Genomic DNA, 15518 nt, shown 5'->3' with positions numbered 1-15518 from the left:
CCAGCTTCCTGTGGTCAGCTCAGGGTGAAGCTTTCTCTGGATGGCTCCACAGTGGTGCATTGCTTCACTGAACTTTAAGATTCATCAGGCATAAGAGTTGTACTGGAACTGCAATATCTTGGTTTGGTTTCCACAGAGCAATCTATTTTTACTAGTTACAAATACCCATTAGACATTATGTGTCAGACACCTTTTAGACACTAGAAACAATCAAGTGAAAAACGAGCACAGGGGCTGGCATTGGGTTAGTGGTAAAGTCACAACTTAAGACATTTGTGTGTCACAGCAGAGTGCGATTTCAATTCTCAGTTCCCATTCTGGATTCCAACTTCCTGCTACTGCAAGCCATGGAAAAAAACAGTGATGGCTCAAGTTACTGGGATCTGACCACTTTCTTGAGAGATCTGGATTGAATTCCCTGTCCTTAGCTTTGAGAACAGCTTGGATCAAGTCTAGTAGTTGCAGATAACCGGGGAGTGAACAGACAGAAGATTCTCTCTCTTTCTCTTTCTGTTCCTCTCTTTCTCCCTCACTCTGTTTAATAAATAAGTAAAACAATTTCTAAAATATATCAAAACCAAAAATCAAAATACAATGATTTAAAATAAAAATTTATTACAGAATGGCTTTATTTGAAAGAATTATCGCAAAAGAACAAGGAACTATTGCTTTAGAAGAACCCTGGGACTACTAGATATGCATAAATTGCAAGGATGGTAAAAAATTAACTTCTTCCGTAAGAAAGAGTACAAGGGCCTGGCAGAAGCCAGATGGAAAAACAGAATGAGAAGGTAGTGTGATTGCATAATAGCTCAAAGAATATTTTATCATGGAGCCTGTCTATTTTCTCCTTGGATTGCTGGCTGACTCACTGTCAATTCAATGGCCTGAGGGGGGAAAAAGAATATTAACCAAAGTATGGTTAATGAGCATTTTGTTCAAATTTATCATTAGAGATTGATCAGTGGGGACAAGCTGTCAATTTAATCACTTATGAGGCAAAACAGGGACTCTACACCACATTGAAGAATCTGTCTAGCCTTGTCATAGAAAAACAAGGGAGAGCACCCATGAGTCTAATTAAAGGACAGTTCTTTCAAGAATGCTGTCTCACAGAATTCAAAGGATGAGGATTTCCCAACTGTCACCATTTTCCAGGACCATAAGGATCAGATGAAATTCAATATGGTCAGGCTATAGCAACAAAAAAAAAGGTAGACCCTTGCATGATATTTCCTAAGGCGAGATGAACAGGAACCTATAGGCTTGTCCAGTAATCATTTCAAATTCTGTTAAGTACTAGTAAAAGAGAGAGAGTGAGACAACGATGGAGGTTAGTGACCGGCAGAAGCACAAGAGCGGTCATGGTGGGTGATCTCAACCTGAATAAGGAGGAGAGAGACAAGGAGATGGGAAAGGAAGGCAAGGCCCATAGAGATGTATCTAGCAGATCTGGTGAGAAGTCTGAATCCTAGATACTCTGCAGAGGGTAGACAGCCACAGAGGAAAAGATAATTCAGGGTACACATTAGACAACGGAGATAGAAGGACAATCTGTACTGGAACGATGATATTAGAGCATGAAAAGTGACCAAATTCAGAATGCATTTTTTAATTACAGCTGACAATATTTGCTAGTATAATTTGGGAGGAGAATGAGGAGACAAAAATAATGGCAGAAAATCCTTCATGGAGCCGACAATGAGCTAAACATTGTTCTGAGTGCTTTATGCAGTAGTTTCTGCAGAATTTCAGAGAGGTATTGGTATTGCTATCATTTGAAAAATGAGAAAACTGAGGCACAGAAAGACGAAAAAATCCAAAGTCACTAAGCTAACAAATTGCAGAGATGGTATTTAAGCCCTAGAAGTCTCAAATGCAAATTTTGATGTGGATGGCTCTTAGGATTTTATCTTGGACATCTGGGTGAACGGTAGCACCATCCACTGAGATAAATAAGCTATGAAGGAACATGGATTTGAGGAGGAGATAATATCTAAATATGCCATGCTGATTTTACTTTTTAAATGTTTATCTGGCCCAGGAATATTATTCATATCTCTGTGATCCACATGATATTTTGATGCATGTATCCAAATAGTGAATCTATTTATATCCTCAAACATTTATCACTTCTTCATGTGAAAACATTTAGAAGCCCTTTTTCCTAGCTTTTGAAGTTAAAAAAAATACATCATCTGTAGCTCCCCTTCTCTCCCATTGTACAGGAAAAGAGCAGAACTTCTTCTTCCTGATTAACTAGAGCCTGAATGGTTCAACAATGACACTGCAGTTCCAGAGTTTCTGTTTCGGGATCGCTTGATTTCATGAAGATCTTCTTTCTGATACTACAATACTACCCTTCATTCAGCTCTAGCTTGAAGGGAAACTTTTAAAAATATAATAATTAAAGAACTGAAAATGCAGTAATTAAATTTCAATTATCAAGACATATTTTTATATAAAAAGTGTCATACTCAATTGTTGTGACAATTGCCACTACCTCAATCAAAACCTCAAAGTCTTGGGCTATTTAAAAGATAGTAGGGCCCGGCGGCATGGCCTAGAGGCTAAAGTCCTCGCCTTGAAAGCACCGGGATCCCATATGGGCGCCGGTTCTAATCCCAGAAGCTCCACTTCCCATCCAGCTCCCTGCTTGTGGCCTGGAAAAGCAGTCGAGGACGGCCCAAAGCTTTGGGACCCTGCACCCATGTGGGAGACCCGGAAGAGGTTCCTAGTTCCCGGCTTCGGATCGGCACGCACCGGCCCGTTGCGGCTCACTTGGGGAATGAAACATCGGATGGAAGATCTTCCTCTCTGTCTCTCCTCCTCTCTGTATATCCAGCTTTCCAATAATAAGAATAATAATAAATCTTAAAAAAAAAGATAGTAAAAGCTTTCACACCCACCCTTTTGTTTGAGCTGCCTAGCAATCCTATGAATTCAATGAGATACTCACCATGATATAACCCTTAGAGAAACTCAATGAATTGTTAGGCAATAACCATCAGCAGAGGTAGGACTCAAGCTTCCACCTTACCGTAATACTGTCCTATGCTTTTTCTGCAGTACTAATCCCATGTGGGAAGCCAGGGAGCTTCATGCTTGCAGTGTCCATTCATTTTGTTAAAAGGAAAGTTAGAAATGCAAACCCTTACCTTTCTCCCTTCTAGTCAATATGTCTAAAGCTTGAAAATGTTAAATCCCAAGACAACATGGATTGTGGATTGGAGCTCCCAGAAGGAGCAAGAAGAAAACTTGGCAGATTTCCAACGCCTGCTGTGGGGGAGCTACCTTGTGCAGTCATTACTGGGTTGGTCATGAGCTCTCACAGAGTGAAATATACTTATTTCCACATATACATACAAGACCATCATCACAATTCAGCCAAACATGATCTGGATTTTTAAATCATAATTTTATGTTTGCATTGTTACAAGTAATTGAGAATTTGTATTTAAAGAAAAAACTTGGGTGGACAACGGGCCGGTGCGCGCCAATCCGAAGCCGGGAACCAGGAACCTCTTCCAGGTCTCCCACACGGGTGCAGGGTCCCAAGCTTTGGGCCGTCCTCGACTGCTTTCCCAGGCCACAAGCAGGGAGCTGGATTGGAAGTGGAGCTGCCGGGATTAGAACCGGCGCCCATATGGAATCCTGGGGCGTTCAAGGCGAGGACTTTAGCCGCTAGGCCACACCACCGGGCCCACAACCTCTTTCTTATCGCAGTTCCCAAAACTAATGATAGTATTTGTAAGTCAAAGCAGGCTACATGCTAGTCTAGGGTCATCTCTCAAGGCAGGAATCCTGTGACCAATTCTAGAGAGCAGTGTCTGAGCACATATCAGTTGGAAGCTGTTTTAGATCACAGAACTGATGCCACAGTTGTCAATTCTGGAATCCAGAACTCCCACATAGAGCAACTGAAAGCAAATTATAAGGAGTTGGTGTGGGGGAGAACTTCGGACTTTGAATTTAGGGGATTTTCTCCTACCATTCTCATTTGTATTAAGCACGCACACTTTTGGTTGTCTGCATCTGAATTCTCTCTAGCCTAACTACTTCCATAGCATTGTTATCTTCCTGGATTGGGCAGGGATGCACCATTCCTCTGTGGAGCCTGCCCTTTTCAAGTTAGGATACTGGTAAATAGAGGAAGCAAAGAAGATTCCACCCAATCAGACCCATGAGCTGGGCCCGAAGAGGCTGTGTGTTTCTGTTGGACTAGAAAGCATCAGTCTTCTTCATCTATTCCATCCATAAGCAAGACCCGCGGGTTCCTGCCAAAGTCCCATCTCAACCAATATTAACCAATATCAATGCAAACTCAGCAAGCATTAATAACCCCAGTTATGAAAGGAAGGGATAAGACTGAATGGCATCCAAACAAGTAAAATATGGTGCATACGCGCTATGAAGGAAATCAAGAACAAGAATAGACAATAAAAGGGACAGGTAACAGCCAACAGAGGACAGAGTATGTGGAAGGAGGAAGTGACATTTAGCCTCAGAATATAAAGAGGAGAAAACATGCTCTTGGCAGAGTAGAGTGAAAGAGAAGCAGCTGTAGCATGAGAATGGTAGAGGAAACACAAGCTGGTACGCCAGCCCTCTGCAGATGTGATGCTTTAGCTGGAAGAGCTGGAACCAGACCATGCATGCCAGCAGCTGTGGGCTGGGCAGTCTGCCACACGGGCACCTTCCTGATTAGCACCTGCTATGAAGTTCAAATACCCACAGACGTGCTCATGATGCTTGGTGCTCTGGGAGCCTGATGAATATCTGTCTCCAAAGAGTCAGCTCTAAGGTGATTTTGAGTGTGCAGATGAGGCCACATGTGCTGTGTTACTGAAATCGTTCAACTCAGGAGGCATGTGAACAATATGCTACACACATCATCTTGTTCTTTTGTTATCAGATCTTGGATTTTCTGCAAAACACATTGGCTGCAGTTATCTCCATGGTTAACCAAACTCCACACAGGACCGCCTGTGACTGCTGTCTTGAAATCATTTCCCTACAAGGATAATATCCTGTTAATGACTTCTTATATAGCAATATCTTAACATTTAAGGGTTACTTGCTCTGCTGTGATTGTGGGATTTCCACTGGTATCCTAAAATCAGATAGTGTTCCTATGGTGTGGGCTATGTACCAAACAGGTGCACTCTTGTGCTATTATGGCCATAAAGTAGTAGCCCTGTTAACAGTGATAGGAAGGAGCTCCTGATGCCCGTGTGTCAGCCCTCACACAAACAGAAAGCCCACCCAAGTAAGACAACTTACTTGGCAGATACGCACGCATTATCTTTGGTGTTCATTTTTATGTTGTAAAGTTGGTTACTAATGGCATGCTGTCATTTTTAAACAGAGATGGTACAATTAAAGACCTTAAGATTGAGTGCGAGCACATGCCCTGGAGAGAATGCAGTCATAGTCTGGCCATAAATTCTTGTCCATTTTTTCTTTGACATCCTTAATTTGCAACATCTCAGATGTGGAAACTTTCAAGTGTTGGGGAATACACATGACCCTTCCCCTCTGTGGTTATGCTAGACCTTTGGAATGTATAAAATGAAACCAAAGTTACGTGTTGCTTCTCCCAAAGACATCATGTTGTGCAGAATAAGCTTTTAAGGGAATGGGAATGTTGACTGTGTAACTCATAAATAGAAGTCCTAATCTAAATGCACAAATTCTCTTCCTTGTCTTTCTTATGACATAAACTCAGAGGTAGTTTTAAATCCACTCATCAAGGATGTTCTCTGTGGCTTCAGTGAAAGCCATTCTGCAGCCTCAGGCAATAAACAGAGCAATAAATAGCAGCTGTGTCTGCATTGGTGTCGGGGTAGCCGGGTGGCATGCCTGGGTCACAGGGTGAGCCCTGGCCCCGCTGACTTCACACTTCACCAGATGTCTGTCTCCTGCTCCCCTCCTTCTCCTCAGCTGCTTTTATTAGTTCTTGGCTCAAGCCTGATTCAAAAGGGTCCTATTGACATGAACGAGTTCAGTAAAAAGAAATGTTTTCAACTTTCTTTGCAAGGTGCATGGCCCTCCTGAGAACTTTCTAAGATATAGGATAAAAATCATCTTAAAAAAATAGGGCCCAGCACGGTAGCCTAGCAGCTAAAGTCCTTGGCTTAAACACGCCGGGATCCCATCTATATGGGTGCCGGTTCTAATCCCAGCAGCTCCACTTCCCACCCTGTTTATGGCCTGGAAAAGCAGTCAAGGAAGGCCCAAAGTCTTGGGATCCTGCACCCACGTGGGATACCTGGGGGAAGTTCCTGGCTCCTGGCTTCTGATTGGCGCAGCACCGACCGTTGCGGTCACTTGGGGAGTGAATCATCAAATGGAAGATCTTCCTATCTGTCTCTCTTCCTCTCTTTATATCTGACTTCCCAATAAAATAAAATAAATCTTACGAATATTTTTTAAAAATAAATAAAATAACCAATATTCTAGAAAACTGCTTTGGGCTGCTCTCTGGTTGAATGCTTTAAATGCAATTACTTGAATATCCAGGAATTTTTGTGCATTCAGTTGATCAAAATTCCACTGATCTTGTAGATAACTAAAAGACCGTCAATGAAGGCTGTTGCAGTGAAGATGAGATTTGTACTATCCACCAAAGACAGGCAAGAATTTTTACAATCTTGAAATGTGACCAGTGGAAGCAGAGGGATGGGTTTGGATGAGTCCCACTTACTAACAGATCTTACTCCTCACTTTTTTATGCCCTTCTTTCTTTCTGTCAGCCTACTTGGTTTTCTGTCCCTTTCTCAGCTAAAGTTTTTGATGCCAATGTCACCATCATTATTGTCATTGACAATAACATTTAATAAAAGGACGATGAGGAGTCAGCATTGTGGCATAGCAGATTTTAATGCCCATTCAAGTCTGACTGTTTCACTTCAAATCCAGCTCCCTGCTAATAGCCTGTGAAAAGCAGCAGATGTTAGCCCAAGTATTTGAGCCTCTGCCACACACCCACATGGAAGTCTCAGAGGAAGCTCCTGGCTCTCTCTCTTTCTTTTTTTCTCTCTCTAGCAAAAGCTCTCCCCCAAAACTGAATAAACCTTTTAACAAATAAATGCTTGGCCAGCACCCTCTGATAGAGGAAAGACAGACACATGGTTAAAATATGTGTAATAATTCAGAGTAGTATGAGCCAATGAGTGGCACACTGCTATAACCATTTCTTGACTCAAGATTAGGTAATTGTGACCACTGCTAAACACATCATTGAACCCAGACAAATGCTTTTCTCATGGCTTTCTGTGTTCCTTTGTTTCTGCTTCCTTCGTTTGCATTCACTTTCCTCTTCATAAGTCCCTCAGCCCTTTTGTCTTTTTGTTTTAAGTGTTTTTTTAATTTAATTTATTTGGGATTCTCCCGCCAAACTCCCACCCCCCCCCCCGAGTTTTCCCCATGTTGCTACAATAGTATAGTCCTTCATTAGGAATCATAATTCCATCAGTCTCTTATTTAAGTGTGCCCGACACTGATGGTACAGTGTCAGACAGTCCGGCATCCCCTTTTGTCTTTTATTTGCTGGAAATTACTCTGTAAACTCACCAGAAAATAAGAACAAATCCTCCTGGTTTTACAGCCTATACCCTGCAATGGTGCATACAAAATCCATTCACTCCAACTTAGTAAGCCAACAGGAGCATTTTCAAAGTTAATTTAATTACAGGACAGAGGAATTGAAAGCATCTAAAACCATTTACCCAGCCTTTTCAAGTATGCTTGAGCAATGTATTATTTAAGTGTTTCTGGTTGCAGTTAAAAACATGTTTTAGACTTATAAAGCCTTAAAAGTCAAGATTTTAAACTTGTGGCTTTGCTGACCATATATCAAATTTATAGACACTAAAGGCCTTCGCATCATCAACTTAATGGGTGACAGAACAACTGAAGATGTTTTATCAATATCTGTTTGCCACAAAGATAAAACCTGTCTGGTCACTTAGTACAGAGACAGAAATAAAAATGGTGCTGCTAATGCGTTTGTTGGAGTATTCCCATTCCCTGGCTTTCACTTCAATCAAAAGGTGCAACTACAATCAATTTATCCATTTTAACAATACATATGTTATAGTCAGTCAAAACCCCTTTTTGTGTTATTTAAGAAGAGAAAATAATGTTGAAAATCAAGGAAGTCTTTCCTTTGCACCTAAGAGGCAGGCGTTGTCTGCAGCTCCAACATCCCATTGGCCTCCAGTTTGAGTCCCAGCTGTTGTTCCACCTGCAAACCAGCTTTCTAATAATGGCCTGGGAAAGCAACAAAAGATGGCCGAAGTGCCTGGGCCCCTGCATGCAAATGAAATTTCTGGTTCCTGGCTTCTGCCTGGTAGGGGCCAGACCATTGGAGCTCCCTGGGAAGTGAACCAGCAAATGAAAGAGCTCTCTGTGTTTCTCTCCCTCTCTCTGTAACATCGACTTTCAAATAAATAAATAAATCTTTTAAAACATACAAACATAAGACCCTATAGGACTCACAAATTTTCATTTCCAATTAATACACCAATAACAGAGAAGCAGTTAGGTAACTCTTCACTCTGAAACTTGTATTCTTTAATTCACTTCCCAACTCTGTATGACATGGAAAGGCTCTAGTGATTTATTTGGTTTCAAATTTTCTAAAATGTCTTCTTCATTAAAACCATCTTACAAATCTAGTAAGCAAAATGCATAAAATTCATAATCAATACTACTATGAAGAACAGAATTGTCTGTGCTAATCATTTAATATTAGGGCCTATATAAAATAGGTTAGCTTTTAAAATAGTACTTATAAAATACTATACTGCAAGAAATACTGAAGAAATTTCTCTGGAGAAATTATGCAAATTTTAGGAATAAATAGCATAAGAAATGATAAATATTTTTGTGCTAGAAAAAAAAATTTTCCTCCTAACTTTTCAAATATATGTATGTTTTTTTTTAAAGATTTTATTATTGTCGGAAAGCCGGATATACAGAGAGGGGGAAAGACAGAGAGGAAGATCTTCCATCCGATGTTTCACTCCCCAAGTGAGCCGCAACGGGCCAGTGCTCACCAATCCGAAGCCGGGAACTAGGAACCTCTTCCAGGTCTCCCACATGGGTGCAGGGTCCCAAAGCATTGGGCTGTCCTCGACTGCTTTCCCAGGCCACAAGCAGGGAGCTGGATGGGAAGTGGAGCTTCTGGGATTAGAACCGGCGCCCATATGGGATCCCGGTGCTTTCAAGGTGAGGACTTTAGCCGCTAGGCCACGCCGCTGGACCCTATGTATGGTTTTAAAGCACAAAATATAATTGTCGTACAGGATAAATAACAGAGATATAATGTATGCAGAATGGTTAATAATGCTAGGGAGATTTAAAAAGCTGTATGATGGCAAAGTTTCTATTTTAAAGCATGTATCTATTTAGTTGGTTGAAAGATTAACAAAGAATAAAAGATGGAGAGAGAGAGAGCAATCTCCTATCTACTGATTCACTCCCAAACTGGCCACAATAGTGAGGGCTAGGCTTAGCCAAAGCCAGGACCCAGGACTCTATCAAATCTCCAAATAGGTAGGAAGGACCCAAATGATAGGGTCATTTTCTAAGTGTTTTAGCAGGAAAGTTGATTGGAAGTAGAGCAGCCAGGGCTTGAAGAAGCCCTATGTTGTGGTGTGCACGCATCACAGTGTCTTATCCCACTGCACCACATTGACCACTGTTTTTACTGCTTCATTTCCGTGTTTGTTTTTACTTTTTTGAATGTGAACTGGTACAGTATTTATGTTGCCCAGACTGTGGGAAGTCATGCTGTAGTATAATTGTGTACTACATAGCAACATTTCGGTCAACCATAGATCGTTTATAATATCACCTAGTCATATAAGAGTGATCTAAGCTTGTCTAAGTATATTCTGATGTTTGTGCACACAAAAACAGCTAATAATTCATTTCCTAGAATACTAAGCAGCACATGACTACATACAGTCTTCCTAAAATAACCATTAAGATTATTAGAAACTGAATTTCATAGCATATAACAAAAGTAATTGATCATAGCCATGTTAACTCATTTCAGAAATGCAAGGGTCATTTAACATTTGAAAATCCATATAGCTCATCTTGTACATAGAAAAATATCAAATAATCATTTTAACAATTGCATAAAAGTGTCATAATTCAAGTTCATTTATAATTCCAACTCAAAATAAAATGTGATTTGGGGATTTTCTTAACCCAATATAGCTTATTTCTACAATTTAATGTTTGTGTAGTCTTCAAAATGCTTATGTTTAAATCTAAATCCTTTACGTGACAGTGTTAGGTGATGAGGCTTTTGAAAGCTGGTTGGTACGCAAGGATGATTATCCACGAGCCGGGAATCAGCACCCTACAAGACATTAAATCTACCTGCCCCTTGAGTTCGAACTATTATCAGGTTCCAAAATTCAGAAACAAAATTCAGACATTTTTAAGCCACACAACTTAACAGAGTCTATTATAACAGTCCAAAAGGACTAAGACAATGTTCTACAAAACATAAGTAAACATCATCATTAATTTTGGAATTCTGAGAGTTATTCCTGAGATCACGATCAAAGAAAGACAGTTCACTTTTCCCACTTTCATTCACTGTTGTGAGTAGAATTTAGCCAGTGCAACAAAAGGGAAACATAGTACTAAAATCAATAAATAAAGATACAGGTATTTACAGAAAACATACTTGAGGATTCTAAAAGTACAAAAGAAACTTATGCATTAAATATTACAGTTAATAGGTGAATACGTGGTGGATCTTAGGTGCTGATAGTAGCTAACACAAATAACTTCTAGGTACTCAGAACAGAGTTGAGAAAGAAGTAAGTAAGGAGCTCAGACACAATAGAGGATCTGACGAAGCTTATTAGGGGTAGATTTTACTGAAAGAGTGGTGAAGAGTCATGAAACGTCTTCATCTTACCTCTTTTGTTGTCTGTTGACCTTCTTTTTCGCTATTAAAGAAGTATCTTCTCTATTTGGTGGAAGGATGTGTCCACATTTTCTAAAAAGCCCAGCTCTGTAAGAGAGTGAGACCATCTAGTTACTTATGAGGAACTGCACTGCGAATGGCCAAAGGTGATTACTAAGTCATTGGCTCTGAAGCTCTGAGCTTGCTACCTGGGCACATCACCTACCACTGCAGTCCCAGAGCCTCTGGTTTCAAAACAAGAGCATCCACCTGTCCAGGGTGCACGTGAATGTTCATAAAAACATTGCACGAAAGCATTGCACATAAGGACTGAAACAAATTAAACACCTCAAATTACTAGCATTTTCTTTTTTAATATGGAAAATGAATCTTGAAAGACAGAAGAAAATGTATATTTGTGATTTCTGTTTAAGACATGGCATTCTACACAAAATAACAATCAAAAGAAGCCACAAAACAAATACACAGAAACTACGTGCGATTGCTAACAAAGTTCAGTACAAGGCCTGCAGGGTTGACATGGTCAGTTGTCTAAGTTTTAGATTTCAAATTTTGTAAAATGATCACAAACAAAAGTAAACAGGATAAATAGAGTTCAAAAATAAAGCAGAGAAATTAATATCCAACTGTTAAAGTCTTGGGGGTTTTTCCTGCTAGCAGGCGCCTGAAGGCACCAGTGGGGTGAGGCAAATGGTGGTCTCCATCTGCAAGAACCACCAGAGACAATCTGATGGCGCATGTCTGTTTATTGTAATGTTAAGCACAAGGTTATACAAAGAAAGGGAAAGGCAAAGGGGTTTCTCAGCAGTTCCCCCAATCAAGAATGGCACTGTGATTGGCCAGAAGGCCTGTCTATCCCTTTAGACCCTCCAATCATGTCACAGGTTAAGTAGGCTTGCAGGCAGACTGTGGATCATGCCCACCAGGTAACACACAGAAATCCAGGGCAATCTCCCACATTAAAGAGTTCTTAAACAGGACAAGGTGAAACAAAAACTAAATACCATTTTTCAATTGTCAAAAAGGAAAAAGGAAAATGCCAAAGTCACAGTACAACTGACTCTCACATTCTGTAGCTGGCAGGGGGTGTGGGTTAGTTTCACCTTTACAAAAAGAAATTAAACAGAATGAGTCAAGAACTTTAAAGTCTATGAATCCTTAAAATGTCTTTCTTTGAGAAAGATCTCTTCCCTGTACACTTCCCAGACACCCACAATGGTCAGAGTTTGGCCAGGAGTGAAATCAAGCCAGAGACTCGATCTAGGTCCCTCATGGGTATCAGGGACTCAGTTACTTGAGCTATCACCTGTTGCCTCCAAGAGTTTGCATCAGCAGGCAGCTGGGATCAGAACCTGGAGCTACAGCTTGAATCCAGATATTCTAACATGGACATAAGCATCTGAACCAGCTACTACATTAAAAAGCACCTGCTGGGCCTGGTGTGGTAGCCTAGTGGCTAAAGCCTTCTTCTTGTACATGCCGAGATCCCATATCGGCACCAGTTCTAACCCTGGTGGCTCCACTTCCCATCCAACTCCCTTGTGGCCTGGGAAAGCAGTAGAGCATGGCCCAAAGCCATGGGACCCTGCATCCGCATGAGAGACCCAGAAGACACCCCTGGCTTCTGGTTTTGGATCAGCTCAGCTCCGGCTGTTGTGGCCACTTGGGGAATAATTCAGCAGCAAAAAATTGTTGGCCCAGGATAACGTACATAGCAAAACTTTCCTGTCTTTGAAAATGAAACAAAATTCTTCCAAAGTAAAGACAAGTTAAAAAATATGTGTGTTAACTGTGTAATGGAGACTATCATATCTAATAGCATGCTATTAAACTTCATGGTGTTGTAAATTTCTGTTTTTCTTCCTGTTGCTGATTTTGTATTGTGGCTTTTCATTTAAGGGGATATATAGTAACTCCATAATGGAGACTATCATATCCAGAAGTGAGGATACAATGCAGTATGCATCTCTACTTCCAGACAAAGATGAACTCCCAATGAAATTGTTTACTATATCTTGACAATAGGATGCTGGACTCTCTGCCATTGTCCATGCCTACAATCATGGACATATGACTGTGTATGAAGCACTGTGCTATAGTAATGATATAGGCGAACTCAGTGAGGGGTAAGGGAACTGGAGAGGGGAAAAGGGAAATCCCAGGGCTTATGGAACTGTATTATAAAATGATAATAATAAAAAGAAGTAAAATTAAAAAAAAAAAGAAATAGTCCTAATTATGGGCCAAGACAAATGTGTGAAGATACCTATTGAGCAAAAAATTAGAAACTTTTAAACAGTAAATTGATTAAATAAGCTATCTTAATAAGTTTAATAGCACAAAAAAATACACACAATGTGATATTAAGCATAGAGGTTTTGTTTAAGTTATTGCAGTGTGATGCTAATTGACAGAACACTTGGAAGCACACTCAGGACCTGGTGAGTATGATGAATCCTCTCCCTGCCACTTGCACCGAGAAGCAGAGAGCTGCATGTAGTCTGTCTGACAGAAGTCAATATCCAGTACTCATTTGTTCGTGAGGCCCAGCCCAGTCATGTGCTCTGTTCTATGAGTTGTACCAAAGCTATCTAATAAGGTACTTATGAGGGCAAAGGAGATGAATGGGAAGTGGGTGGGAGAGAAGAAAAGTGGGAAAAGAGAAAAAGAAATAGAGGAGAGGAGAAGAATGGGGATAGGAAGGAGGGAAAAACAGATGATAGGAGGGCTGCCACAGTGACTTAGTGGATTCAGCCGCAGTTTGAAATGCCAGTATCCCATAGTAGGGCATCAGTTCCAGTCCTGGCTTCTCCAGGTCCAACCCAGCTTCCCACTATGGCATCTGAGCAGGCAGCAGAAAGTGGTACAAGTGCTTAGGCCCTTGCCACCCGAGTGAGAGATCTCAAGGTAGGTCTGGTTCCTGGCTTCAGTCTCACCATTCCTGGCATTTGGTGAGTTAACCAGTAAATGGAAGATTTCTTTCTCTCCCTGTAAATCCATTTCTCAAAAATAAATAGATAAATAACTATTTTTTAAAAGTGGAGAAAGAATAATGGGAAGAAAGAAAGAAAGAAAGAAAGAAAGGATGATCAAGTTAGCTGAGGCAGGCCTTTCCTGTTAGAATTAAAGGTAAGCTTTATTTCTCATTTCTTAAGTATATGTGCCCAGTCTCAAATGATCTTATAGTTTCTTCATTTCTTTGTAGCTATACCAGTCCTCCAAAGGACACTCTGCTATACAAAGATTGCTGTGGATGGAGTAGAAAAACTCTACAAATTAGACATCCTCAGGCTTCTCTTAGGCCAAATCATCTAGGCAGCTAGTTCTTTTTCTGCTTAGATGACCCAGGTAAATACTCATTAGTGCAGAGTTCTTCCCTCGTTCATGAGGGCCTCTGACCGGGCAGAAAACTGTGTCTTATGCGACCTGAGATCAGTAGATAGCGCACAGCACATACTCTGGGCCCATGCAACCTTGGAGAAGGACATACAGTTCTACCATTTGCTCTGTCTGTATGTCTCTCAATGTGTGGCTTCTCAGAGGTGCCCATGGTCTTTGCCCCTCTGCCAGCCCCTGCAGGATCCCACAAACCGCTGGGAGAGGCATAGTGCCTAGAGTTTTGCCAAAGCTGGAATGAGATTTCATATTACCTCTAGAACTCAAGCTCTTTTACTCTTAAATTAGTAATTGAAGCTTACTGGCATGATTCAGAGGCTCTTTGCAGCTCAAAGACTTCAAAATTCTCAGAATAAAGAGCCCCTTGTCTCTGCAAATTTCCTCCATTTGTTTCCATTTCCCCAAATGCAGGCAAGGCCAATAATGTCCTTGAACCTGTCTCTATCACCATAGCCAGGACCTATTTTTTGGCCAGTTCCACCCTAAGAGTCATCCAATGACTTACCTTCAGTTCATCAGACTTCCTTAACTCTGGAAACAAAGCCCCAGCTAACTAAAACATACTTTCTCTACCTTCTTGATCCTTGTCCCACGAGTATTTTTTTCTCTGTGGGACATATAATCGATTCATTGTAGACAGAATTTAAGTGCTTCTGGTTCCTCCAGCTAAATTGTTCATGACGCCATATTACTAACACACACTCACACTTCACTCATTAATTAATTACACTCCATTCCATCACCCACCAGCCCTGGGGAAATGAGGATATTGGAGATGCAGGTGTTGGTTCTGCTGACCTCCGGCATGCTAAGTGTGGGCTCATCAATTTGCACTAATTCCCCTACACTGACTCCATGACCTGGAGAAGTAACTTCTCCTCTCTTGACCACTGTTTCCTCATTTGTAAAATGAGGTCAGGGAACTAAATGATCCTTACAGTCATTTCTGTTTAGAAACCTTTAATCCTTCTTGCTTTTGTAAATGAAACTCAGCTGGATCTTGGCCCTAGGGAGCTATTAAGGAACAGAGCAGGTGTTGAGCATGGGGAGGTGAGATGGGATTTCACAAAGAGCAAAGGCTGCCCATCTGGGAACAGTGCCACTGCTACATTTGTAGAATTTTACTCCCAAATACATGCAGAGCTCTGTTTTTGCTCTGATTTCT

Source organism: Ochotona princeps, chromosome 9 (assembly GCF_030435755.1).
Source record: "Ochotona princeps isolate mOchPri1 chromosome 9, mOchPri1.hap1, whole genome shotgun sequence".
In the NCBI taxonomy this organism is placed as follows: Eukaryota; Metazoa; Chordata; class Mammalia; order Lagomorpha; family Ochotonidae; genus Ochotona; species Ochotona princeps.
The sequence above is the reverse complement of the archived record's forward strand: the minus strand, read 5'-3'. Positions refer to the sequence as shown.